Source organism: Neofelis nebulosa, chromosome 8 (assembly GCF_028018385.1).
Source record: "Neofelis nebulosa isolate mNeoNeb1 chromosome 8, mNeoNeb1.pri, whole genome shotgun sequence".
In the NCBI taxonomy this organism is placed as follows: Eukaryota; Metazoa; Chordata; class Mammalia; order Carnivora; family Felidae; genus Neofelis; species Neofelis nebulosa.
This window is the reverse complement of record NC_080789.1, coordinates 108752513-108767410: the sequence shown is the minus strand read 5'-3', so window position 1 is coordinate 108767410 and position 14898 is coordinate 108752513. Positions and strand designations below refer to the sequence as shown.

Sequence of the window (14898 nt, the reverse complement as noted above, 5' to 3'; positions counted from 1 at the left end):
TCATCAGGGAAATACAAATCAAAACCACATTCAGATATCACCTCACGCCAGTCAGAGTGGCCAAAATGAACAAATCAGGAGACTATAGATGCTGGAGAGGATGTGGAGAAACGGGAACCCTCTTGCACTGTTGGTGGGAATGCAAACTGGTGCAGCCACTCTGGAAAACAGTGTGGAGGTTCCTCAAAAAATTAAAAATAGACCTACCCTATGACCCAGCAATAGCACTGCTAGGAATTTACCCAAGGGATACAGGAGTACTGATGCACAGGAGCACTTGTACCCCGATATTTATAGAAGCACTCTCAACAATAGCCAAATTGTGGAAAGAGCCTAAATGTCCATCAACTGATGAATGGATAAAGAAATTGTGGTTTATATACACAATGGAGTACTACATGGCAATGAGAAAGAATGAAATCTGGCCCTTTGTGGCAACGTGGATGGAACTGGAGAGTGTGATGCAAAGTGAAATAAGCCATACAGAGAAAGACAGATACCATATGGTTTCACTCTTATGTGGATCCTGAGAAACTTAACAGAAACCCATGGGGGAGGGGAAGGAAAAAAAAAAAGAGGTTAGAGTGGGAGAGAGCCAAAGCATAAGAGACTGTTAAAAACTGAGAACAAACTGAGGGTTGATGGGGCATGAGAGGGAGGGGAGGGGAGGTGATGGGCATTGAAGAGGGCATCTTTTGGGATGAGCACTGGGTGTTGTATGGAAACCAATTCGACAATAAATTTCATATATTAAAAAAACCAAAATAAACAAAATAAATAAACTTTAAAAGATAAAAAAAATAAAAATAAAAAAAAGTGCATGTTTTTGACCAAGGAATTCTATTTCTAGAAATACTAGGAAATAATCATAAACATATATAAACATTTACATATATGAATAATCCTTGAAGTTACATATAATAATGAAAAATTGGAAATAATCAATGACTGGAAGTAAAATCTTGGTTAAATAACTTAAAGTATAGCCCCTTAAAGTGCAGCCACTTAAAATCATGAATTAGAATTATTGGCATGGGAAAATTCCTAGTCTATTGTTAAGGAGAAAGTAGACTGCAGAACAGTTTGGTCAAATTTTATTTAAAAGATACATACAGGGGCACCTGGGTGGCTCAGTTTGTTAAGTGACCAACTCTTAATTTCAGCTCATGGCTGTGTGATCAAGCCCTACATTCAGCTCTGTGCTAAGTGTGGACCCTTCTTGGGAATCTCTCCCTCTCCCTCTCTCGCTACCCCTCTCCCCCACTTGCTTTCTCTCTCTCTCCCTCTCCCAAAATAAATAAATAAACTAAAAAAAAAAAGATACATACAAAAAAAGAAGACACATACACAAAGAAAACATAGGAAAATACGTTACAATAGTAAGTGAAATGCTGTTAAGGGTAATGGGTAATTTTAAATTTTTTGTACTTTTCTGTATTAAAATTTTTTTAAACAATGAACATGTATTACTTTTGAAATCAGAAAAAAATACTTTCTTAAAGTAAGACAGAATAGACAATTCTTCTAATGCCCAAATTACGGATTGATATTATTGCCCCTACTGTTTTATACATGTCTAGTTATTTCTGGGTACCCTACATTTCTCCACCTTCCTCCCCAATACATATGCCCATCTCTCCCACCCCTGCCCTCGCCCAGAATTCAGCCCAGTGGTCCTCATCCTATTCTAGAGGATGGGCCTTCCAACATGAGCTTGCAATTAGACTGGGGATGGAATCCTATCACACACTTTTTCAGGAGTTCAGGTTGATCCATTCCTCACCAAGTGGATCTGCTGTTTATCACCTTCTCCACTTAATAAACTTCATGTATGATCCATCAGGATAACCCCAAACAATCTGATGGTCCTTTGCTCATAGTAGGTGCCCACTAAATGTTAAAGTGCATAAATAAAGCATTTAGATAAGTGCATTTAAATGCTCTGTGGAGATAAGAAAAGTCAGGAGAACAATGGGAGTGAAAATTAACTGGACTGATTAGTTCTGGACCAGGCAATGAGCACCACAAGTATTGGCTTCAGAATTACCATGCTCAAGCTTCTTGATTGACATTAAAAGTTTACTGGCTCTCACATCATTTTGCCAGTGTGTCCTCCCCTGTGAGGATTTCAGCAGTTTAAAAAGAATGAAATCATTAGCCCAGCTTCTATTTTCAGGGCTATGTTACAAGTGTCAGTGAAGCAGGATATTTTACTAAACAGCAATTTGGAAACGTCCCTGAATCTGTCAGCCCTGCACATAGAAATTCCTTCCTCATAGGCATGGTGCTGGTTCTATCTCCAGGTGCTCTAGGCAGTTGGGGGGGGGCAGTTTTTGTTACTATTTGCTATTGAATTTGCCAGATGTGTCAAAGGCAGTCTCAGAGACAAAATATAAACAATAAGACAGTAGAAAGAAATACATAGTGCTTCTCACTCTTTGTAGAAGCCCTCCTTGACTTATTTTCTGCCCATGGTAAGCACTGGTACCATTCTCCCTGGATTCCATGGTGTGGGGTTTGCTGTTATTTGTTCCTGTGTTGCTTAAAATTGTTTTCTACGTGTTATATGTGAAAAGATTGTATTCACTCAGGAAGCAGGGATTTCAATGGGAAAGATGGACAATTTGGAAAACCAGACTTCATTACTTACCAGCCTTGTTACCATAGCCAAACTGGTCAGGCTTTCTGATCTGTAGTTTTCTTTCTCACTGCAAACAAACTGCCTCTAACCTGACATGATTGTTTTGAGCCTTAAATGATTTTATAGGTATAGAAATGTAAAAAAAATGGTATAAGTGTATAACATTATCTCTTGTATAGAATGCAGTAGGTTCTTATGAAATAGGAGATGGGGACACCTGAGTGGCTCAGTCGGTTAAGCCTCCAACTCTTGACTTTAGCTCAAGTCATGATTTCAGGGTTCGTGAGTTCAAGCCTCATGTCAGGCTCTGTGGCTCTGTGCTGAAAGTGCGGAGCCTGCGTGGGATTTTCTCTCTCCTCTCTGCCTTTCCCCCACTCACGCCCTTCCCTGACAAAATACATAAATAAACTTAAAAAGAAAAAGAAGTAGGAGATAGTATTGCGCTGTGGGGTTGTGAAGGTAGAAACTACAGTTAGACCTCTACTGTGTGCACTTGGGCAAATCAGCTTCTCTAAGACTCACTTTCTCTCCACAAAACAGGAATTATAATAGTACTTCATAGATTTGATGTGATGATGAAATGAAATGATACATGCAGAGCACTTCCCAACAGTACTTAGCACATAGTAAGCATTCAATGAATGTAAGCAGCTGCTGTTGTAAATGAATGAGAGAGGTAATTATGTCAATAAATATTGCACATTGGAGGGGTGCCTGGGTGGCTCAGTCAGTTAAGCATTCGACTTAGGCTCAGGTCATTATCTCGTGGTTCGTGGGTTCGAGCCCCGGGGGGTGGGATCTGTGCTGACAGCTCAGAGCCTGGAACATGATTCAGATTGTGTGTATCTCTCTCTCTGCCCCTCCTCCACTTGCACTCTGCCTCTCTCTCTCAAATATGAATAAATGTTAAAAAATAAAGAAAACCATAATGCCATTTAAAAAGAAAAGAAAAAAATTGCATATTGGGGCAGAAACTCAGGATTATGGTAGCACAGAATAGAAATAGGAGCTCTATAAGCTAGCAGCTTCTGTTAATCAACTTGGGAAAGTTTCATGGAGAAATAATTGGAGGATGAGTTGGGGGGGCGGGTGGTGTAGAGTTGAGCTTATTAGAAAAATATCCCAGGGGCTCCTGGGTGGCTTGGTCGGTTAAGTGTCCAACTTCAGCTCAGGTCATGATCTCACAGTTTGTGGGTTCGAGCCCCACGTCGGGCTCTGTGCTGACAGCTCAGAGCCTGGAGCCTGCTTCGATTCTGTGTCTCCCTCTCTCTCTCTACCCCTCACCTGCTCATACTCTGTCTCCCTCTCTCTCAAACATAAATAAACATTAAAAAATTAAAAAGAAAAGAAAAGAAAAGAAAAATATCCCAAATACTTCATATAATGTGGAAGAAGGTTGAGTGGATGTAGGGTGAGCAGATGATGGAAGGTCAAAAAGTTCTGAAAAATGAAGGTGGAGTTGGTCTGAAGTTTGGTGGCCAAAACATAGGCCTAGATGCCAGTATAAAGCTCTGAAATAGAGCAGACTAGGCCCCCAAGGGATGTTTTCAAAGTCTTGAATTTGACATGTAATATGACCAAAAGCATAATTGGCCATGTATAGTTGAATGGCATGCCAGAGACTTCAGATAGCACTTCAGCAAACCTGATGAAGACTTTAGCAAGCTTTGGCAGGGATTCTGGACAGTTCAACAGGTGAATTAATTATTAATTGAAACTTTGATGCTGTGGATGAAGAGAGAAGGAAGAAGAAGAAGTGACTTGCAAGAGCCGAAATTATGAGATACTGGGGGTAGTAGGGAGTTGGGGTTCTCTCCACACATAAGAGGAATGCTTTTAAGAGAGGAGGGACAAAGTATATTGAATTTGTCTTCATAAAAGATGGGTTTATACTGTCTGTATAAAGGATTTGGTGCCAAAAGGTCAAAGTTCTTTAAGACGGTGGAGCATGGTGAATATTGAAGAATATATGTAAATATTGCTAATCCCATGCAAAGGATTGTAGGATCACAAAATATGAGAAAGCCCATCAGAGATCACTTCTAGTCCAATATTGTCATTGGATTAGATGAGGAAACTGAGGCAGAGAGATGGAGTAACCTACCCAAAGCCACACACATGTCTGGCTCAATTCTCTCCGTATTTTCTTTTAGCTGTCTAACCCAAACATTTGAGGAGCCCCTAATCTCTTTGTTTCCGGTCTGGCTAGGATTAGTAAAAAAATTCTGGTTTTGTTTTGTCGTGACTTCTGAGGGCAACAAACAAGGTCCCTTTAAACGCATCCTCTCTTCTCCCCATCTGGCAGGTTTGATATGCCCACCGTGCTTTTCCATTGGCCATTTTGTGTGGCTCCTTGCGCCCTTCCAAGATTCACAACCAATCAAATCCTCCCTCTCTCGGGCCTGGCTTTGAGGAATGTACCATATGGACCATGCGGGGAAGTAGAGAGGAGGAAGGGAGTGGCGACAGCTCATTTCTTCACCTTCTGCATATAACCATGAGATTCTGGCAAAGTCTGAGCCTGTCGGTAGCAACAGCAACCCTAAGGATGGGAACCAAGTGCCATTTTTAGAGGCGCACTTAGATCTGTCGCCCCCGAGGCCGGGGCCCTATGGTCAGGGCTCGAGGGCTGCAGCCCCCGCCCTCCCATGTGCCCGCCCAGCCACCAGCGGCGGCGCCGCTGCCTTAGCTGCCGCCGCTGCTGTTGCCCGTGCGGACGCTGCGGCTGGCGTGCTCGGGCTGCGGGACTGCGGGGCTGCGGGCCCGGAGCGGGGCTTGGCGGCCCTGGCCGGCCAGGCGACGCCGGCGCCGAGCGACACACCAGCATGAGACGGAGGTGAGGACTGGGCTTCGGGACCCAGATCGGCCCCAACCGTTTCGTGGGGGCCTCATTCCACCAGCGCCCCAAGTGCAGGGTTTCCGGGGCCCCCAGAGGGCGGCTCTAGAGCAGGCGACCGCGGCGACCCGACCTGTAGCTGAAGACCTCCCTCCCCAGGGCAGCCCGGAGGGCTCGGGACCCGCCGTGGGCGCTTGGCGCCTCCTTCTGGCGGCCCCTTGGAGCCCTTTCCCTAGCGGGGCGGCGGACCGACGAGGAAGCCCCTCCTCGCGCTTCACCGGCCCTCCCTGCCCCTGTCCTTGACCTCCAGGAGTTGGATGTTCTGTCAAGTGCGGCCGCGCGGGCCCCAGAGTTCCAGGGGAGCTTGGCACTGGCGAAAGCCAGGGGAAGGGGGAGGCTTCCAGCGATTTGTGAGTGGGAGAGTGGCTTGGAATGAGTCTTCTGGGGAAGCTTTGGGGGCGGGAGCGAAGATCTCTTATCTTAACCGGTGTCGGGAGGCTTAGGGATGGAGTGTGCACTGTCCTGTCGCCCCAGCCCAGCCCCTGGGCCATTGGCTTTCCACTGGAGCTGAGGTATGGGGCTCCTCTGTCGCACCGTGGCTGGGCAAGTGCCTGCATCCCGAGGGTAGATCTTGCCCTGATACCCTTGATCGGGAGTCTAGCAGGGGGATGAGTATGGGCTGCTGAGTCGCTATGGTCAGGTGACCACGAGAGAACCATGAAGTGCTTTTCCCTTTTATTTTCTTATGGTAGTGTTGGACTGGTTGAGATGATGGCAGCCACATACGTCACTTATCTATGAGCCACCGCCCCCCCACCCCCACCCCTTGCCTAACTGCCTTACAAGGTGATAGCGTTATTGGAGGTCTGTTGGTACGCTGAAAATTGCTAGTTTAAAAATCACCCTAAGGAGCCCTATACACAGACCAGAGGCTCACTTTCTGTTAGCAGAAAGCCAGACGTGGTGATAGCCTTAGCTTTGCAGGTTCTGGCATGGATGGTAAACTAGTCATCACAATTGTTTGTTGGGCTCCTCAGGCAAGGCCTCTACCTCATCCCATTAGGGGGCATGGATTAGCCCTATATTTTGGCTGATTTTTCTCCAGAGTCTTAATTCAGGGAAAGCGTTCCAAGAATACAGAACACAATTATGTTCTTTTAACGTTAGTGTTTAACACAGACATTAACTATGGTTAATATAAAGTGCATTAATGCAAAGGTCAGTTGTGAAAAGTGTCCTTTTTAAGGCTTATTACTTTTTTCTTTTTTCGAGAGTTGTAGATGGAGAGAATGGCATTTACACATCGGAACATCAGTGTGTATTTGGTCCCATCTGACAGTTTGCTATGTAGACAATCATTTAGGATGATGGCTTTGTACCCCAAGGGTGAGAATGAGTTGGGTTTTATAGTGAGAATATCTCACTTTGAATTGCTGCTGCCAGCAGGAAGGCTTTGCCCTCTCATTACCTGGCCGTACAGATGCCAGTTCATTGTGGTTGCTTTCTCTTGTGAGCACATCTGTAAAGATCCTTTAAGAGGATATTATAAATTCTATATTTGATTGTTAAATGTACTCTCAGGTCAGTAATTTGGCTTAGGTTGTTTTAGCCCTACAGTGAGTTCTTCTTGTGCTTCATTTTTAAAAATTCTTAAACTTTTTGGATAGTGTATTAAATAGCTTCAAGTTAATTCCAGAATTAGTGGAAAAACATAGTTTGAGTATTCCTCTTGCAAAGAATCTTTAGGAACTGGGACCTTGTTCCTATCCAAGATTTCTTTGTGTGTTCACAACACTAACCTTTGAAATGTCTAGAACTTGTTTGTCAGACTGTGATTTTTTTACCCCCAATTGGGATGGTTCCCATTCAGTGAGGACTGCTTCATGGTGTTTGTAGATGTGGGAGAGAAAATGGGCTTTGGAATAATACATATACTTAGTTCAGTGCCTGGCATATAGTAGATGATTAATAAAAGTAGATAAATTTTTTTTTTCCCTCTTTGGGTTTGGGAGACAGACATGTGGTTGATGAATCGGATGCAGTTTTGCACGCTTCCTTCTTAAGTTAGGAAAATTAGCCACCCTCCCTTCCCACCTTAACCTCTAACTCTAACACCACAATTTTTATAGTAAGTTAAAAATGAAACTCAATGCCTGGACCTAAAAGTAAAAATCAAACAAGGAAAAAATTGAGTTCTTCTTCCCAGCTCACATATTACATTTTAAACCACTCAGTATAGGAGAGAAAGTGGTGGTCAGAATTGACCCTTTCTTGGGTCTTTTGAGCAGTCATCCTGCAGATAAGGATTTTGGTTGTTGTTGGTTTAACATGTCAAGTGGGACTAAAAACCTTTTCTAATTTCTTCTGACACTGGTGCCTGAGAAATGGCCCAGGATGCTTGAAGCTTGACCAACAGACAGGGGCACAGTCTTAGATTTGGTGGGCTTTATAAGAAGAAGCCTTTTACTTCTTCCTGCTTTAGCAGGCTCATTGTGAGCAGATTAAAAGGCTATCAAACCTGATGTTCTTGAAAGAGAAAGAAATGTCACTGGTTTATTTATGTCCAATAATATTGGGTGTGACATTTTAATAATAATCATACTCTGGATTCACTTATTTTTTCTTTGTAGAAGTAAAAGCCTCCTTATTGCCTTTTTTTTTTTTTTTTAAATGTTTGTTTATTTTTGAAGGAGAGAGACCAAGCATGAATGGGGGAGGGGCAGAAAGAGAGGGAGACACAGAATATGAAGCAGGCTCCAGGCTCTGAGCTGTCAGCACAGACCCCGATGCAGGGCTTGAACTCATGAGATCATGACCTGAGCCGAAGTTGGACGCTTAACCAACTGAGCCACCTAGGCAAACCCCAGCTTTTTCATTGCCTTTTATCTCATAGATTCTTACTTGTCTATGAGATGTTCAGAGTTTAGTACAGTTTATTATTCCCATTTTATAGATGAGAAAGTGGAGGTGACATAATTTGCTCTCAGTTGCAAGTGAGTTGGGGCCTGAACTGGATTTGAATTTAGTTTTCCTTCTTATATTACATTTAATTGATACTTTTGTAGGGAAAAACCCCCACTTTTTTTTCTTTTTTTGGGAACTTGACGGACTTAAAGATAACAGACCATTGTGCTTTTCTGATTTGCTAGACAGCTACGGATAGTTGATGCTTATTGAGTGCTTAAGTATGGGAGTCTGCGCTAGGTACTTTATGTATATTACCTCATTTATTCCTCACAACAGTATACAAGGTAGGGCTTATTATTACCCCCAGTTTTATAGATAATGAACTAGGGTTTGATGAGACCCTAGGTCAAAGGAGTGACAGAAAGCAGGGCTGGCACTCAGACCTGGGCTGTCTGATTTCAAAGTGTGTGCTCGTAACTCCCATGCTTTAGTGGTGACTAAGGAGCAGACGTCAGAGTCCCTAATTCCTGTTGCTGGTGCCTGGGACCTGATGAGCTGTGATTGTACTGGGGCTTTATTTTTCACTGAAGTAAAGTTTTCACATCCTGGAGTTTTCTTGTACCACAAATATTCCTCTAGCCAGGTGGAGGGTCATTACTGTAGAAAACATAATCAGAGCTGAAAAAGCATCTATATTTGGAGAGTACGAAGTATTTATTAAGGCCAAAAGGGGAGAATAGGGAAAGAGAGAATCAAGGTGGTTTGTTGACAGGAAATTTGTGATATTCTAACACAGGGGATGTCTTTAGTACCCAGGCTTTTTAACTTAAGCTGTGGGTTGAAATTGTAAACCAGGAGGCACAGCAGGACTGGGCTAGAATCTGTGTAGTATTAGGCTCTCAGTTTCTCCTTTAGATGGCAAAGTTGAAAATCTGATTCCTTTTCAGTCTTTAGCTTCCTCAAACAATACAGTACGTTGTGGGAATGGTGGGGATATTGTTTGGAGTTTTACCTAAACTCTTTGTGGACTTCCCCTTCCTTCTATCCCCTCCCCCACCCCACCCCCCATCTTTGGTTCCACTTTTCAGAATTCAGCTCTGATTCTGTGGAATTGGGTGGAATCGTGGAGGGTGTCAGGCTCCAAGATGCTTGGGATACACCAATGAATAGAACACCCCTACCCCTGTGGGCTCAGCAGTACATGACTTGTTTTCTTGGTGTGGGCTTTAGCTGTCTTGGCTATGAAGGTTTATAGTCATCAAGAAACTGGGGAGGTAGGACAGGGAAACTTATCACCCCAAACCCTGTAATTCATTGACTTTTTGTCATTGGCAAGTCAGAATTTCCCAGAGGAGAGAAAATTGCCACAACTTACAAAAAAAGGAAAGCAGTGGTAATCAGATTACAGAAGGGAGAAGTAGGACTGTTGGTCTGTACCTTGCTGAGAGGCAGAAGGACAGGAGCTTCTGCTGAGTATTAAGTTCTGTGGTAAGAACAGCTATGTCTCCCTGCATCCCTCTTGCAGGGCCTGCTCTGTCTGTCACAGCAGGGAGAAGTGAGCATGTCTTGGTATGTGAATGAAAACCAGGAAAGGCGTCTTTCTGCATTAGATGGGTCTACAGAGGTCTGTCCTTTTTTTGTATATTGTATATCCAGTGAAGAATATGGTTTGGTTAACTCTGGAAGGAGAGAGACAGCCGGTGGTTAACTAGTAGCTTTTATTGACTTCCTTACTACTTTAAAATAAATAATAACTGAAAGGCAAAGTGAAACTTTGGTCCCAGCCTTGCCCTCTCTCTTGCCCTGCTTCTCTTCTGTTGATTTAAGTAAAGTATGGAGGAGGCTTGAGTTTGGGGAGGACTTTCCTATGGTAGTGTTGGAGCTTAGGAAGACAGGAGGAGCAGAGTAATCCAAAGGGAACATTAAGAGTAGCCAATAACTTGGGGCACCTGGGTGGCTCAGTCGGTTAAGTGGCTGACTTCAGGTCATGATCTCATGGTTCGTGAGTGTGAGCCCCATGTCTGGCTCTGTGCTGACAGCTTGGAGCCTGGAGCCTGCCTCAGATTCTGTGTCTCCCTCTCTCTCTGACCCTCCCCTGCTCACACTCTGTCTGTCTCTCTCTGTCTCTCTCTGTCTGTCTTCAAAAATTAAATAAATATTAAAAAAAAAAAAAAAGAGTAGGCGGTATTACTCCTAGATGCTGTAGCCCCTCTGGGTTACAACAAACCTTCAGCACAGACTGCTTCCACAAAACACTGACTTGTAAAATCGACTGCACTCCTCCCCATCTTCCCCCCATTTTGACCACCTCTACCACCAGAGCTGCCTTGTGATTGAGAATTGTTGGGTTTGTGAGTGGAAAAGGAAAAGAAGTGAGGAAGGTAGCATCATGATGATAATGACATTAGCAGTGGTAGCAGCACAGACAGAGAGACAAATTGTGTATCAGGCTCCACATGGATGAACTCATTCAGTCCTCACAGCAACCTTGGAGGATAGGTACTGTTACGATTCCTGCTTTGTACATGAGGAAGCCAAGGCACAGGGAGCAGTGACTTACTGAGTGTCTCAGTTAGAAAGTGGTGGAGACAGACTTCAGACTTAGGCATTTGGTTTCAGACTTGTGCTCTCATGGACCAGTGAAGGGCCGCTGACTTGAGTAAACTTGCACCTGGAAGTTTTCTCCATCCTGAGGGTCACCTTTCCTCTCTTCCAACCTCCCCTTCATTTTCACATTTAACCCTGTTCTTACTTTTAAGTTACTAATCTGAAATGCTACAGGAGAGATGTATTTAGGTTAACTGGCTTCTTCCTTTAAAATTGGGGCAGAGTCAGAGAAGGTAATTTTGAAGCATTTAGAGAACACAGGCCCAGGTGGGCTTCCAAGAAGTGATACCTAGGACAGTATAAGAGTCTTCAGGGACTTAGGGGCTGGATCATGGGATCTGGAAAGAATGCTGATGACAGCTCTACTTCTAGAAAAGATGAGGAACCCTTTCCTTTCCCTCCTCTACCTTTTGTCTTGGCATGGGTTGCTTATTCCCAAGACCTAGAACTTAAGCAACACTCTCATTGCCCTAGCTTTATGGCTGATTAAAAAAAATTTTTTTTTAACTTTTATTTATTTTTGAGAGACAGAGAGAGGCAGAGCATGAGCAGGGGAGGGGGAGAGAAAGAGAGAGGTACAGAATCTGAAGCAGGCTCCATGCTCTGAGCTGTTTGTTAGCACAGAGCCCAACATGGGGCTTGAACTCATGAACTGGAGACCATGACCTGAGCTGAAGTCAGACGCTCAACCAACTGAGCCACCCAGGCGCCCCCCCCCCTTTTTTTTTTAATTCTTTTTTAACATTTATTTATTTTTGAGAGGCAGAGCACAAGCAGTGGAGGGGGAGTGGATAATTTTAATTTCATTTACTTAAATAAATTAGTCTGGGGTCCTAACCATGTTTGGAACAGAACCTTTTACCCAGTTTGGTCATAACTGATCAAAGTCATTATTTCCCTGTGAAAAAGGAAAAGGGAAATAGTGTGACCAGTGACATGGACATGTGTCAGTTTGTTTCCAAAACAGGTTTTTCTCAAAACCAGACTTGCAGAGGAAGGGGAAAAAAAATCAACTTTCTGCCTTTGGCATTTTAAGTATCTTTAGGCAAGTGAGTCCTGTGGACAATTATGTAGTAATAGCTGTTATTTACTGAGTGTTACTATGGGCTATATACACTGTGCCAACTGCTTTAATATGCACACATCATTTCTTAAGTCTTAAGGTAAGTACTGTCACTCCTATTTTATGATAGGAAACTGCTCCAGAGAGGGTAAGGTCCATAAACCCAATAAGTTGTAGAGGCTGGATAACTCTAAATCACCTCATTATAGGGTGAAATGTTGAGGGAGCAAAAGGAAGAGAAAATGGGGAAGAAAAAGACAGTGTTGGGCAGGAGAAAGAAGTTCATGAGATGGCAACAGCCCCTAGGATTTATTGCACCCTGTGTATCTAGCTTCAGTGAGCTTGGTGGAGCACAAAGAAGTCCATGGACCTCAACCACCTTAAGGGAGCTGGGGAACCAAGAAGTTTGAGAACCTAAGAGTTTTAGGTTACACACTGGGACTTGGTTTCAGTACGCATTTATTGAGTAACTACTATGTAATAAAGCAAGTGCCAGGTATTAAAACAATGTCTGCCAGCAAGAGGTCACCATATTTCCAGGGCAGGCAGACACAAATGCAGAAAACTAGATAGTGTGTTGGGATAAGTCACTTAACTGGCCAGGGATCCCTGAACATGGAGTGGTAAGAAAATTTATATTTACTGACAAAATATTTCTTTTTGATTCAGTTTTGTTAATTTCATGCACATAAGGTTGAGAATTTCTGAAATTTACCTACCCCCTGTGGCTATTGTTTCTGGAATGTTTGTGTTTTAGCAAACAGAGGATCTCTTTGCAGCCCCTCAGCTGGGGCCACCTCCCTTTCCTGCAGGTTGCCGTTAGGCCCGTCACTACTGTGGATCTGTTGAGTTTGGTGTGCTTATCCTTGTGTAGTCATTTGGTGACTTGCTTGGATGTATATGTTCTCCCTTGCTAGAGGAGCATGCTGCTGGGCTGTGCCCTTTCCAGGTGTTCTAGTAGGGGAAGGAGCAGTCCTGGGCATGGAGATGCTTTACCAATGTTTTGGGAATTAGATCAGACCATGCTGCCACTATGACTCCTTTCTAACTCTAGGACCACATTACTGTGCCAATAGTGACCTGGGCACTCAGTGGTAGCCTTGTGGTGGTTGGTATCTGCCAGCCCTCCTACTCCTCCATCTTTCTTAAGTATCTCTTTGTCATATGCTATACTTGGAAATTGATATATTGTGGAAAAGGCCTAATAGGGCTTCATATTGCTTGTTAGGCTTACATACAGTTTTTGCTTGTGTTTTAATCTTTTATAAGACCTTTGGATCACTATAATCAGATCCATTCAAGTAGAAATTACTTATCTCTCCTGGAAATTGAGTTGACTCAGTTTGGTAATAACATTTAGGACTCTTTCATGTGCAGCTAATGAAAAGTTCTTTCTGTTCATGACCAATGACTCCAGAGTAGGGTTCATCTGCTTAAAGGTATCTCTTGCTTTAAGCAAACTTGATGTATGGAAATTGGATTGATCTCCAAAATATAATAGTCTGTGTCTGTATTCCTTGGCTTTAAATTTAATTCATCACAGCAAAGGAATTTTGCAACAGAATTCCCTCTGTAGGGTTTTGAAATTTTACTTTTCTACATACAACTTTTTCAGGCAGTCTGATCTTCCACCATTGGTGGAAATGACTGTATGTCACTTACCTGCCTGGCTTTCTCCCTCCCCCGGTATACATCCAGCCTCAGAGTCACAGATGTTACTGGGCTCTGTCTTTACAGGCTCTCAGGCCTATCATCCAGGCTTGTTGGTGTGGGAGGCAGAATCAGCTGCTGTTATGACTGTCAGTCAGTGTGCATCCTGGTTACGCCCAACTGGCCAGCTTTTGCTCATGCAGTATTCATTTGCGTGCCAGGATTCATCTGGACCATTTCTGTCTGTGGTACCTCACTTGGCTCCATGTACAGTTTCCTTTTATGCTTGTCTCAGGTTATTTTTGCTGGCTTTCATGAGGCCCAAACGTTTGGGCATAGGTAGAAAGGCAAGAAACTCCAGAGTGAAGCATATATAGATTGTTCCCTGCTAGTAGACTGAAGCAGGCCAAGGGGGTTGGCTAAAAGCCTTACTTATGCTGAAGTATGGGACAGGTGGGAAAGGAACTAATATAGCAGGAGTCTACTTTATATATACACTTATGACATTATCTCCTTTAATCCTTTAAAAACAATTTTTTTAAATATTTATCTTTGAGAGAGACAGAGACAGAATGCAGGTGGGTTAGGGGCAGAGAGAGGGAGACACAGAATCTGAAGTAGGCTCCAGGCTCTGAGCTGTCAGCACAGAACCCGACATGGGGCTTGAACCCACAAGCTGTGAGATCATGACCTGAGCCGAAGTTGGATGCTCAACCGACTGAGCCACCCAGGCACCCCTCTCCTTTAATCCTTAACAACAGTTAAGTATATGGTGCCCACTTAACAGGTTGGGAAACATGAGGCTCAGTGATGTGAGGTGACCTGCCTGATTGATACCTCTCAGCTGGTGAATAGTGAAGCTAAATTAGATTTAAAAAACCAAAATGTGGGGGCACCTGGGTGGCTCAGTCGGTTGAGCGTCTGACTTTGGCTTAGGTCATGATCTCATGGTTCGTGAGCTTGAGTCCCGGGTCGGGCTCTGTGCTGACATTGCAGAGCCTGAAGCCTGCTTCAGATTCTCCATCTGAAGTGTCTCCATCTCTCTCTACCCCTCCCCTGCTAATCTCTCTCTCTCTCCCTCTCCCTAAAAAAAAAAAAAAATAAATAAACATTAAAAAAATTTTTTTTTAAAACACCAAAATGTGTAGTGGTTAGGAACATGAACACTGGAACTAGACAGTTCTGCACCAGTTT

The 14898-nt window shown here is 43.5% G+C and overlaps 1 protein-coding gene across 20 annotated transcripts in view; it reads left to right on the top strand.

Annotated features, from left to right (window-relative positions):
• MICAL3 (microtubule associated monooxygenase, calponin and LIM domain containing 3) overlaps positions 1-14898 on the top strand; it is a 235862-nt gene that overhangs the window by 12868 nt on the left and 208096 nt on the right. For 7 of the 20 annotated variants that reach the window (XM_058744280.1, XM_058744273.1, XM_058744279.1 and 4 more), the window contains exon 1: positions 5301-5477. The exons of 1 other annotated variant lie outside the window; for it this stretch is intronic. The gene's annotated coding sequence lies outside the window, so the exon portion shown is untranslated. Of the gene's footprint in view, positions 1-5298; positions 5478-14898 lie in introns of those variants that run through there. 12 more of the 20 variants (XM_058744275.1, XM_058744286.1, XM_058744283.1 and 9 more) reach the window with 5 other exon arrangements.